The sequence below is a fragment of the Triticum aestivum genome, chromosome 7D, assembly GCF_018294505.1.
Source record: "Triticum aestivum cultivar Chinese Spring chromosome 7D, IWGSC CS RefSeq v2.1, whole genome shotgun sequence".
Lineage (NCBI taxonomy): Eukaryota > Viridiplantae > Streptophyta > Magnoliopsida > Poales > Poaceae > Triticum > Triticum aestivum.
In genome coordinates, this window is record NC_057814.1 from 38,277,815 (window position 1) to 38,288,146 (window position 10,332).

Here is a 10,332-nt window from a genome sequence, read left to right on the forward strand (position 1 = left end):
GGGAGTTGCTTACAAGCAGTATTTTCAATGTTTATAATACCCGAGCCTGAAAACATTTTCCGACCTATTGGTGGAAAATGGTTCATTGCTAAATTTGCACCTAATCAAGCACACTGGAAACTATCCAATGTATGCAACTATTCCTGCAAAAAAAAGAACGATGCCACAATTCTTTTCATTGATTTATAGCTACCTTCAGTTCGTGAATTGTATAGAAAAAATGGTGCTACACTATCCATAGTATGGGAAGCCAATTTCGTCCCTTATAACTGATGAGAAATCCACAAAATTTTGTTCAAAATATTTCAATATTTTTTAGGACTGAAACTTTCTAATGAGTATATGTGTGGTTTACAATGAAGATTGATAGCAAAGCATCACAAGCGAGAGACCACGCAGGAGAAACAACATGCGTCAACATCGGCACGTTAGGAGTTTCCCACACCAGAGAACTACGTCATGTATGCACATCTTTAGACTCAGAGAAAGAAGGTTCTAGACCCCCAAAACACAGCACCATTCATATGCTTCCTGTTAGAGTTGTGTCGAATATTATTGTACAAGGTAGGTTACAGTTGGACTATGAGTTCTATTGTAATTACGTAGGAGGTGGAGTCGTGTCCTAGTAGGACACTTGTATCCTAGGCCTCTCATATATAGCGGGTGTAGACACACGATGTAACCTATGCCAACATAATAGCACAGGCGCGCAAGGGGGAGCCGGCGGCGTGTGCCGGCGCCAGGGTGGCCGGTGTGCGGTATTGTGATGGTGTCACGGGAAGGAGCGCCCGTAGTCAGGCCCCGGAGATGTAGCCATATCGGTGAACCTCGTTAACAAATCTCGGTGTCGTGCTTGTGTGATTTCTTAGTCTTCGGTAGATCAACGGTGGTTCGGATTAATTCTAACAAGTGGTATCATGAGCAAGGTTACGAGGAGGCTGTGGACGTTGATTTAGAGGATGGATCGTAGTCGAGTTCGGCGCAAAGACGATACGCGGAAGTGATTGTTCCGTGAAGGTTGTTGGGTGTGCTGTTGTCGAGATCGGGATAAGCATCAGGCAGCAGGCCGTGCGGAAGGTCGGATCAAAAGCAATCTGGAGCAGCTGGCATCATTTGCATCAACGGGCGGCTAGATTGGTTGAGGCGATCGAAAGCGGCGGCGGTAGAATCGTGGAGCGGCAGGATTATTGCGTCTCGGAGCGGCAACACTTCGCTAGCGCAGGCGCGTGCGGGAGCGTGGCCGGGCGGCAGCATATGGGCCCAGTGGGGCGCTCACGCATGGCTCTGGCCGAGTCAGACCGAGCAGGCAACGCCAGGTGGGCCTCTAGGCGTAGGCTGAAGCTGCGGTCGGCTTGTACGGGCACGTACGGACACAGCAAGGGCCAGCGTGGTGTGCTGTCCAAGCTTGGACAATGGCAGGCAGGCCTGGGAGTGAGAGCTAGAGATGCAGGCGATCGGAGGCTGAGCCACGGGACTAGGAAGAGTCAAGTACGTGATATTTGTTGTTGAAAAAAAGGAAGCGTCTGGACAAGTGATTGCTAGCGTTGGTTGGTGCTATTCATCGTGAGCAAAGAGAGGGAGAGGCAAAGTCAAGCATACATGAAGACGTGGTGGAGTTTGGATCTCTATGACCTTGTGCATATGGAAAGGTTGCTAGATGGATTTCCTCATTGGTTCTCTTTGCTTGGTACACGTACAGATCATGTACGGGATGACAGCGGTTGTATGCTGCAATTGATAAAGACGCGGAGTCGCAGGTCCAGATGAAGATTGACTGGTTTGATCAGCTACGTATAATCAAGTGTTGTATCGGAATGCAGATGGTGTTTTCACATCGTGTGACCATGAAGTTGGTGACTGGGTCTATTGGTGCCGGAAGATGGACAGGAGTTGACCACGAAGAATCTGAGAAAGTGGCGGAGAGTCTGAAATTGTCAAAAGCTTACATGGTCATATATTCTGTGATGTTCACTGCACATGGCAAAGTGCGGATGACAAATACAGAAGGAGGCGGAGTGCTATAGCTGTGGGACATGTCAGAGACAATCCAGGGAAAAAGGGTGAGACAACTGCGAATTTGACTCAGGGTGACACAGGGTGACGGTGAAATTCCTTCAAGTTTCAGACAGACGGTCAAGAAAGAGTGGTGACGTTGAGTTCAGGTAACTCTTATATGTGGCGTTCAATATGTGTTGTTCATTTTCACGCAGACAGTGGTCGGTGTGTGATGGCGTTGAACGGATTCTTCGGAAATTGGGAGCACAAAGTAGAGTAATGAGGAACTTAATTTTTGCTCGAGTGTTGACTATGAAGAAGACGAGAAGGGACTACAGTTGCAGGTTGAGTCACATGGAGTCTGGGAGTAGGCTCATGGCGTATCTCAAGTCCAATGTACATGGAGGTTCGACGAACGGACGAATTCAAGGTGGTGGAGAATATTCGCCAAGGTGGAGTTTGTTAGAGTTGTGTCGAATATTATTGTACAAGGTAGGTTACAGCTGGACTATGAGTTGTATTGTGTTTACATAGGATGTGGAGTCGTGTCCTAGTAGGACACTTGTATCCTAGGCCTCTCATATATAGCGGGGGTAGACACACGATGTAACCTATGCCAACATAATAGCACAAGCGTGCAAGGGCGAGCCGGCGGCGTGTGCCGGCGCCCGGGTGGTCGGTGTGCGGTATTGTGACGGTGTCTCGGGAAGGAGCGCCCGTAGTCAGGCCCAGGGATGTAGCCATATCGGTGAACCTCATTAACAAATTTCGGTGTCGTGCTTGTGTGATTTCTTGGTCTTCGGTAGATCAATGGTGGCCTCGGATTAATTCTAACAAGTGGTATCATGAGCTAGGTTGTGAGGAGGCTGTGGATGTTGATTTAGAGGATGGATCGTAGTCGAGTTCGGCGCAAAGACGATATGCGGAAGTGATTGTTCCGTGAAGGTCGTTGGGCGTGCTGTCGTCAAGATCGGAATAGGGAAACGTTTGTGTGCGGTGCGCCGGCCGAACTTTCGGCCGGTCACACCGCTGTACTCGCGCATACACATAACGAGCAGATGCCCCTGCCCACAATGTGTCACGAACACCACCACATCCTTATCCAGTCACTCTAGCAGACCAGCACCGCTTTCTCTCGTTCACATAAGTCCTGCAACTCGTCCTCCTCCGCCCGTGCATGGCCTACCTCACGTCTTGCTCTCCGTTCGCGCATCACCCGCCTCACCTCTGGCTCGCCTCGTCAGATCCTAGCTCCGGCGAGCCCCACCACCACTAGAGGAGTTCCCTCTGCTGCTATTTCTCCCTCTTCGACGAGCTTTTCTCCTTTTTTCCCCATAGTTGCCTCGGCGTCCTTCCAATTCCGCGACGCCCCCTCTTGTTGCAGGGATGGACGACGGACCGTGGAGCTGCAACAGGGCACGCCGGAAGCTGCAGCCGGTGGACGGAGGAGCTACAACCGACGATGGGTTGAGCTGCATCTGACGGCGCTGCGCCGACGGGCGAGCTACAACCAGCTGCTACCGGAGCTTCAACCATTGGTGGCGGAGCTGCAATTGACGTTTGGGCAGCTGCATCGAGCAGGCGGAGCTGCAACCCGTGGGGGACAACCGGTGCTGGAACCAGCACGATGGCGAGCTGGAACCGGTGTATGTTTTTGCTGGAACTAGCTTTTCTTTTTGCTACAATCATTCTTTTGTTTGCTACAATCGAACCAATGGGAGTCTCTTCGCTGAGTTATTTTGCTGGAAACAGTGTTTATTTTTGCTGGAACTAGCAATTTTGTTTGCTACAATCAACCACTGAAGTTCTCCCTGCTGAGGTTGATTGGTTGATTTTGCTGGAACCGATGTCTTTTTTGCTGGAACCTTATAATTTTTTTGCTTCAACCGACGATTGAGAATTTGTTGCCTTTTTTAGATTTTTTTGGCTAGACACGACAGTAACCGACGGCTACAGCGAGCCGGAGGCAGGATTACGCTGGGATGCTGCAATCATGGAGCCCGCACGATGGATCCGATCGATCTGATTTGTTTTTAAAGTTGCATCCACGGTGAATCTCTGGAATCAATGACTGCCATGATGCAATCCCGGCGGCCACGCGAGCAGGACCTCACCAGAGCTCGTCAGGCACAGCCACAACGACGACAAGGAGGAGGAATGGAGGTGTGCGCACAGGGAGCATGCGGATTCCCTTGTTTTTTCTCGCGAGGTAGAAGACACAGGGCCAAATCCAACGTCTAATCATGATTAGATCGGGTGGCTGTGGCACGACCGGCCGAAATGGGCCGGTGCGCCGGCGCCTAGTACTGGCCTAAGCTTTACCCACTAATAAAGCAGATATTGCTGCTGGTCGTCCTTCATTTGTACTTTTGCAAAAAAGACCTTGGACTTTATACAAATCAACCCGCAGTCCACAGTAAGTGAAAAAAAAACGGTTCGTACGCAGCCCCGACTTGCCCGTCACTGAAATTGCTGCCCCGTACGAAGAACCCGAGGGTTTCACCCGCCGTCGCGCCCCCGTCCCTCCGCCGCCGCGCCACCGTCTCTCCGCCGCCGCGCACCCGTCCCTCCGTCGCCGCCGTCCTTCTACTCTGCGGTGCCCGTCCTCCATCCGCGGTCGCCGAATCGGAACGAGATCCGCAACATCCGCCGCATCTCGCGTGACACCCAGCCGCAGCTGCTCGTCGACCATGCGGGGAGCACGGACAAGCTGCCCGTCGACGTCCATCCCGCAGCCCCGTTGACGACGGTGCCCAGCCTCCTACACAGCGGGCGCCTCCTACTTGCCACAAGGTATGTCTCCCCTGCTCGCCGCTCCCCTGGATACCACTCCCCCTACCATAATATTCCTATTTCGAGGCAAGCAAAGTGTTTGATGGAATTTGACAACAAATTTGATTTTTTTTCCTACGTAGCCAATTCAGAGTGGAAGATGTTGTCCTGGGTGTGTAGAGTATGCGGTGTGTGGCTTCTTGTGTTTTTGTGTGTGCATATATGTTAATTGGTGGATGGTTTTTGTATGTGTGTGTGTGCAGGGTGCGAACGGGAACAGCGAGTATGCTACGCCGAGAAGCGATACAGGGGCATGAAGCAAGTGAGCAGGTGTGCGCAGCGACCTCCTACTGCACTAATAGCCTTGACGGAGCACCGGGGGGCTCGACAGTGCATGCCGCCCGCCGGTGGACGCCTGGATGTGCGCGATGGAGATGAACCCCACGTCATCGCCTCTGTAGCCTGGACAGAGCTCCGGCAGTGCCGGTGATGAACCCCACATCTGTGCTGGTGATGGCGCTCTCCATCTACTTTCTCCACTGGCTATCAGAGAGTAGAGTTCACATTGTGGATTTTTTTTATTCAGAGATGTGCTTCGGTCGTTGTTAGCTGTCGAATTTGTGATGCAATCCATCCCTATGTCGATGCCCAATCAGCAGAACAGAGCAGCTGCCGCAATTTATCGATTGGTTTCTTGGAGTGATTCAAACATAGGAAAGCCTGCTACTCTTGCAAGAAACGGGTTAAGAAATTTCAGTTTTCTTGTATTTCTCCGTACTGCGGACTTCACCGGAATTATGTCGGCCCGTGTAGCCAAGGTACGTGGTTCAAACTGCTCGAGTAATATTGATTTGGAGTTGTTTTGGCCAAGCATCTGACTGAACCATGCTACTGCACAGTAGCCAAAATTTAGTGTAAACTGAACCATGCTACTGTGTAGTAGCCAAAATTCAGTCAGTTTGTTTTCCTGTGACCTGAAGTGGCTAAACTGAACCATGATACTACACAATAGCCCAAAGTTTGACTGATAGATATGAGTATCATCATATAACTTTTGTTTATATTTCTAGAATATGTAATACCAGCAATGTTGTTTTCAGTTTGATAGGTGTGGCTGATAACTTCCAGTACCATTTACTATAACGCAGTATTGTGTGTTTTTTAAAGTTTTTAATAGTCTTTGCTAAAGCCGAGCTTGCTTCTTATATACTTGTCTGTGAATAGTTCATACATCACCAGAACCAAAATTCAGCAGAGTAAATGAGACATAGTAAAGCTAATAGCGTGTGCATTTGATTTCCTACATCCAGAAAAGGGAAATATCCTTAGAGAATTGCAGTTGAGATGGCGCTAAATAGCTTTCGTTGTAGTTGTAAAAGTATGCTGTAAAATGCTATTTTGTATCTTACTTTGACTGAATATACTTGCACAATATGTACTAAGTAGCTGTTTCTATTCAACTATGATGATGTTGCACTAACATGTTAAAATAAGTAACTGATACTGCCAAGATCCGAGGTCAATTATTTGTACTCATGTAAATGGTAATCTCTGGTGAACAAGAACAGAATTTGATTCACCAAGTTTCATACATGTTTTGGCTTCACAACACATGGTGGAAGAAGGGGTTTTCCCATTGTGCACCAGTAACCTACAGTAGGTTATCTGACATTGACCTTTTTTCTGTTTAGTTCTCAGTTATTGTGAAAGCTACGTTGTGATGTTGTGCTCAGTGCATGCCATGGTTCAATCAGGTCCAATCTAGCTCATTGGATCTTGATTCATTAGTTTATTTACTTGAATTTAATCTATGAACAGAATTTCATAATGTCAAGGGAAAGGAATAATTTGGCTCTGGGAGGCAATCTCATACATGGCTTAGTGCACACATTTTTCCTGTTCTTTGAGTTCTTTCAGTAAAGCAATCACAAGATACACTCCTAATTCTTTCCAGTTTTATTTTGTCTTACTGAAATTCTGATTAGCCGAGAAGAGAACAAGTAGTACGTCTCTTCCTAGACAACCTGAATCTGAATGACTACAACTGCTGTGTACCAATCTGACTATGCAAGTGCAAGTGCAACTACATTGGTTGGATGCAAGGAAGGCAGAATCATCCGTGTGAAGCCAATATGACAAGGCTCAGTCTGCACAAGGTAAAAATCACAATGAACCTGGCCCCTTGAATATTTCTGTTTCTCGGTTGTTTTCAGTGGAGCCAACAGTGTAGCGGTTCTCTTTTCTGCTAATCTGAATTGTATGTGGCTGATTGGTTAATTGCTCACGCACATTATTGTGGGTTGCACAGTGAATCTGCAGTTTGGTACGAGTGATTATGAGTGTTGATTATTCTCTAGGCAACTAAAAATCCAAAATAATTCATCTTAGCCTTTATTTGTCATTCACTAGGATTCTACACTACACCTTAAAATATTTGTTAAGTCTGAATTGTGTGAGTTACTGATTGAATTTACCGGCTAGCTCGGCTGATTTGTGTTACGTTGTTTAAGCTCACAATGTGGTCTTATCAGTTGGCATTAGTGTGATCATGGAATTTTACTTGATGGGGTTTCAAATATACCATCTGCTGTAGTTATATCGTCATCTTATTATATTGATCCTTTCTTTATGTAAGGTATCTTGACGCATAGGCGTTCAACATTAGATGGGATATTCTGCTCATTTTTTATATCCTACTGTTCGTTTCCCATACTTGTGGTTAGCTGTAACGTAACTATGTCGGACCCAAGTAAATTAGTAACTTGGTTTAGATCTGAACTGTTATCTCAACCTAAAGACTAACAAACTTCTAGATAGAATGATTTTTGACTAGAATATGTATACCTCCTGCTTCCCTACTGTTTGCTGCATAATGCTGCTGCTACTACTACTTTGTTACTGCTGCTAATTTGCCCCTCTCGAACTCACAAGGAAGATATAAATTTGGTGACTAAAGCATATTTAATCACCTGTCCTGTTACAAAACATAGAATTTTTTTCTAGCACCAGGCATAGAATCATAATGCGAACTCAGTTCACACAGCATACATTCATTTTATTTGGGGAAATATATACTGAAATTGTATATATAAAATGAGACATATTTAGGAGTTTCCAAAAGAGACTCAACATAAAGAAACTTCAAAGCCGCCTCAAAGTATAGGCCTGTACTGCAGGTTGATTGTGGTCAGAACATATAAAAGAAGTTGATATAGTGGGTAAATCATGCTCAGAAAACATTTAAAACGAAATGGGCATCAAGAACCTTCAGATGATTCGACATCTGCTTTAAGTCTCGAGCTTCCTAAGAGCAAATGCAACCATACTATTATCCTACCTAATTGGACTTGCAGTGTATGAATTATTGGAAATTGCTTGTTTCATTATGCCATGTTGATAGCCAATTTCAACATTGGATCATCTCAACTGTGCTTTGATTTCTGAGGCATCATTTTTTTTTTGAGTGGACTGGACCTCTGATTTGCCTTCTTTCAGATGCATATGGAAATGCAAATATTTCCTCATGCTCAGTGTAGAGTATGCAAACTTCACACTGGAAATAAAAGACTGACATGAGTTTCCTTGCTGGAAAGCGGAAAGATTGACGCGCACAGTCCCAACACTGGAACCCGAAGGAATTGACCTGCTATAGGTATACTAATAAAAAGCTTAAATGCTAATCCTTCATTCTCTTAACTGGAAAATCATTAGCGTGTCAAACTAAGCATTTACTATGCTGCATTAATATTGTTATCCATCATTGTTGTTTCTCCGGCTCAACAAATTCAAGTTATGGTGTTATGATTAACCATCCATTTTTTTATTATTTGTCTGCTATGTTTGGATGTTAATTCAACTGAACATTATTTTGATGCACTTCAGTTTTCCTTTCATTTTCCAAGGCTACATCAATTTGGTTCTCACTATAGAGCATATTTTAACTGACTACGCTGTTTTATGATTAATATAATAAATCGTGATAATTATTTACCCCTTCTGATTGAAAATCCCCCTGCCCGCTCCCACATTTTGATGCTTATACTATTTTTTCTGTACAGACGAGATGGTCATAATTTAGGCTTTTTTCTGTGGCAACTCGAGTTGCTTCACATTTTCAGGGTTTTTTCTCTCCTGCTTCTCATGAGTACTGAGAATATGTGTTTATCAACTTAGCGATAAACCTACTTTTCTTGGTTGCAAGAATAGCATGCCAGTACTTTTAGAACAGTCTTATTTGTTGTCATGGTATGTTGAAAAGCATGTTGTGTTCTCCATGAGGTGATGTTTGCCATAATCAGGAAATAGACCGACATGGGGAGGACTGGAAGGGCGCGGAGGGGCACCGACGGTAGAGAGGGCGGAGCAGCAGCTCGAAGTGGGATGCATGCGTGTGTACAGAGGTGTTGCTTGCATTTTCTGAACTTTTGGTGATTTTTGTCAGGGACAATCACTTGAGTGATTGCAGTAAACGTACAGATTATAGAAATCCATTTCTTCTTCAATATCTCCTTGAAGTTCTGTACTAAACACTAAGGTCTACAGGGCTGCACTTGGTCATTCAACACTGAAGGTCAATGTTGCACTAAGGCTGGTTGGGTTCTGAACATGCAATAAAATGAAGAAAAGTTAGCAAGGATTACAGATCTTGCTTCAAGAAAAATGTTGACTAATTGTTTTGACGCATCATTAGCTTTGACAGGAAAGAGAATCTGTAGGAATTGCAGGATTTCTTCAATTACATCATTAGCAGATGGCAAAGCCTTGAGGCTACCACTAGGAATGAAGAAAAAATGTGAAGATGACTGGTTAAGGAAATAGCAAGACTTGCATATTGGCATGAATTTAAATTTCTGGTTTCGGTCTTTTAGTTGATACCGGACTTAGGTGTGAGAAATTGACTCAGAATAATGACGCGAAGTCGAAGAAATCATCATAGTGAGGACGAGCTTGAGGTTGCAGTGGCGGAACCAAAAGTGAGTGCTACCGAAAAGGCGCTAAGTCGGTGATGCTTGCACTGAAAACTGACATGCATCTGCAGATCTCCCGCACATATCATTGTCGGTTCCCATCACTTTCCTTTCTTCCTAAGAACACCCAAATCCGTGCCTCCGTGTGCATCAAGGAGAAATATCACAGCCCGAGTCTACATATATGCAACCCACAATTAAAAGTATTGACTTAGCATTTCTTTTTTTTAAGTGCAATTAGTGATCAATTTTATTTGATTTCAACTAATTGGTTGTACACTATTTATAATTGTTACATGTGTTATGTTATGTTATCAGTGACTTGATTTCAAGGCTGTAATTTTATTACCCATTGCAACGCACGGGCCTTTTTGCTAGTAATAATAAAGGGGGAAGCTTTCTAGATTCTCCTTCCGTCACCCTTTTATTCTTAGTTCTCCTTTTGTCACCACTTTATATTCCTTATTAATTTTGTGTTAAGCAAAAAGATTTTTGTTTTCAATTTTCTTAACAACAAAGATTGACGACTAAGATTTGTAAGAAGGGTGGTTAAAGGCAGGATCCTTTCTTAGTTCTCCCCTTGTCCAAAATTTCTGAC

At 44.9% G+C, this 10,332-nt stretch overlaps 1 long non-coding RNA gene across 2 annotated transcripts; it reads left to right on the forward strand.

Annotated features, from left to right (window-relative positions):
• The first annotated feature begins 4,448 nt into the window (after window positions 1-4,448).
• Window positions 4,449-9,741, forward strand: LOC123170353 (uncharacterized). 2 transcript variants are annotated; one of them, XR_006485181.1, is made up of 6 exons: window positions 4,449-4,788; window positions 5,031-5,277; window positions 5,354-5,585; window positions 6,753-6,923; window positions 8,263-8,419; window positions 9,066-9,736. It is a non-coding gene; the product is annotated as an uncharacterized lncRNA (long non-coding RNA). The 2 variants fall into 2 exon arrangements; XR_006485180.1 differs by having other exon boundaries at window positions 5,354-6,923; window positions 9,066-9,741.
• Window positions 9,742-10,332: the final 591 nt, after the last annotated feature.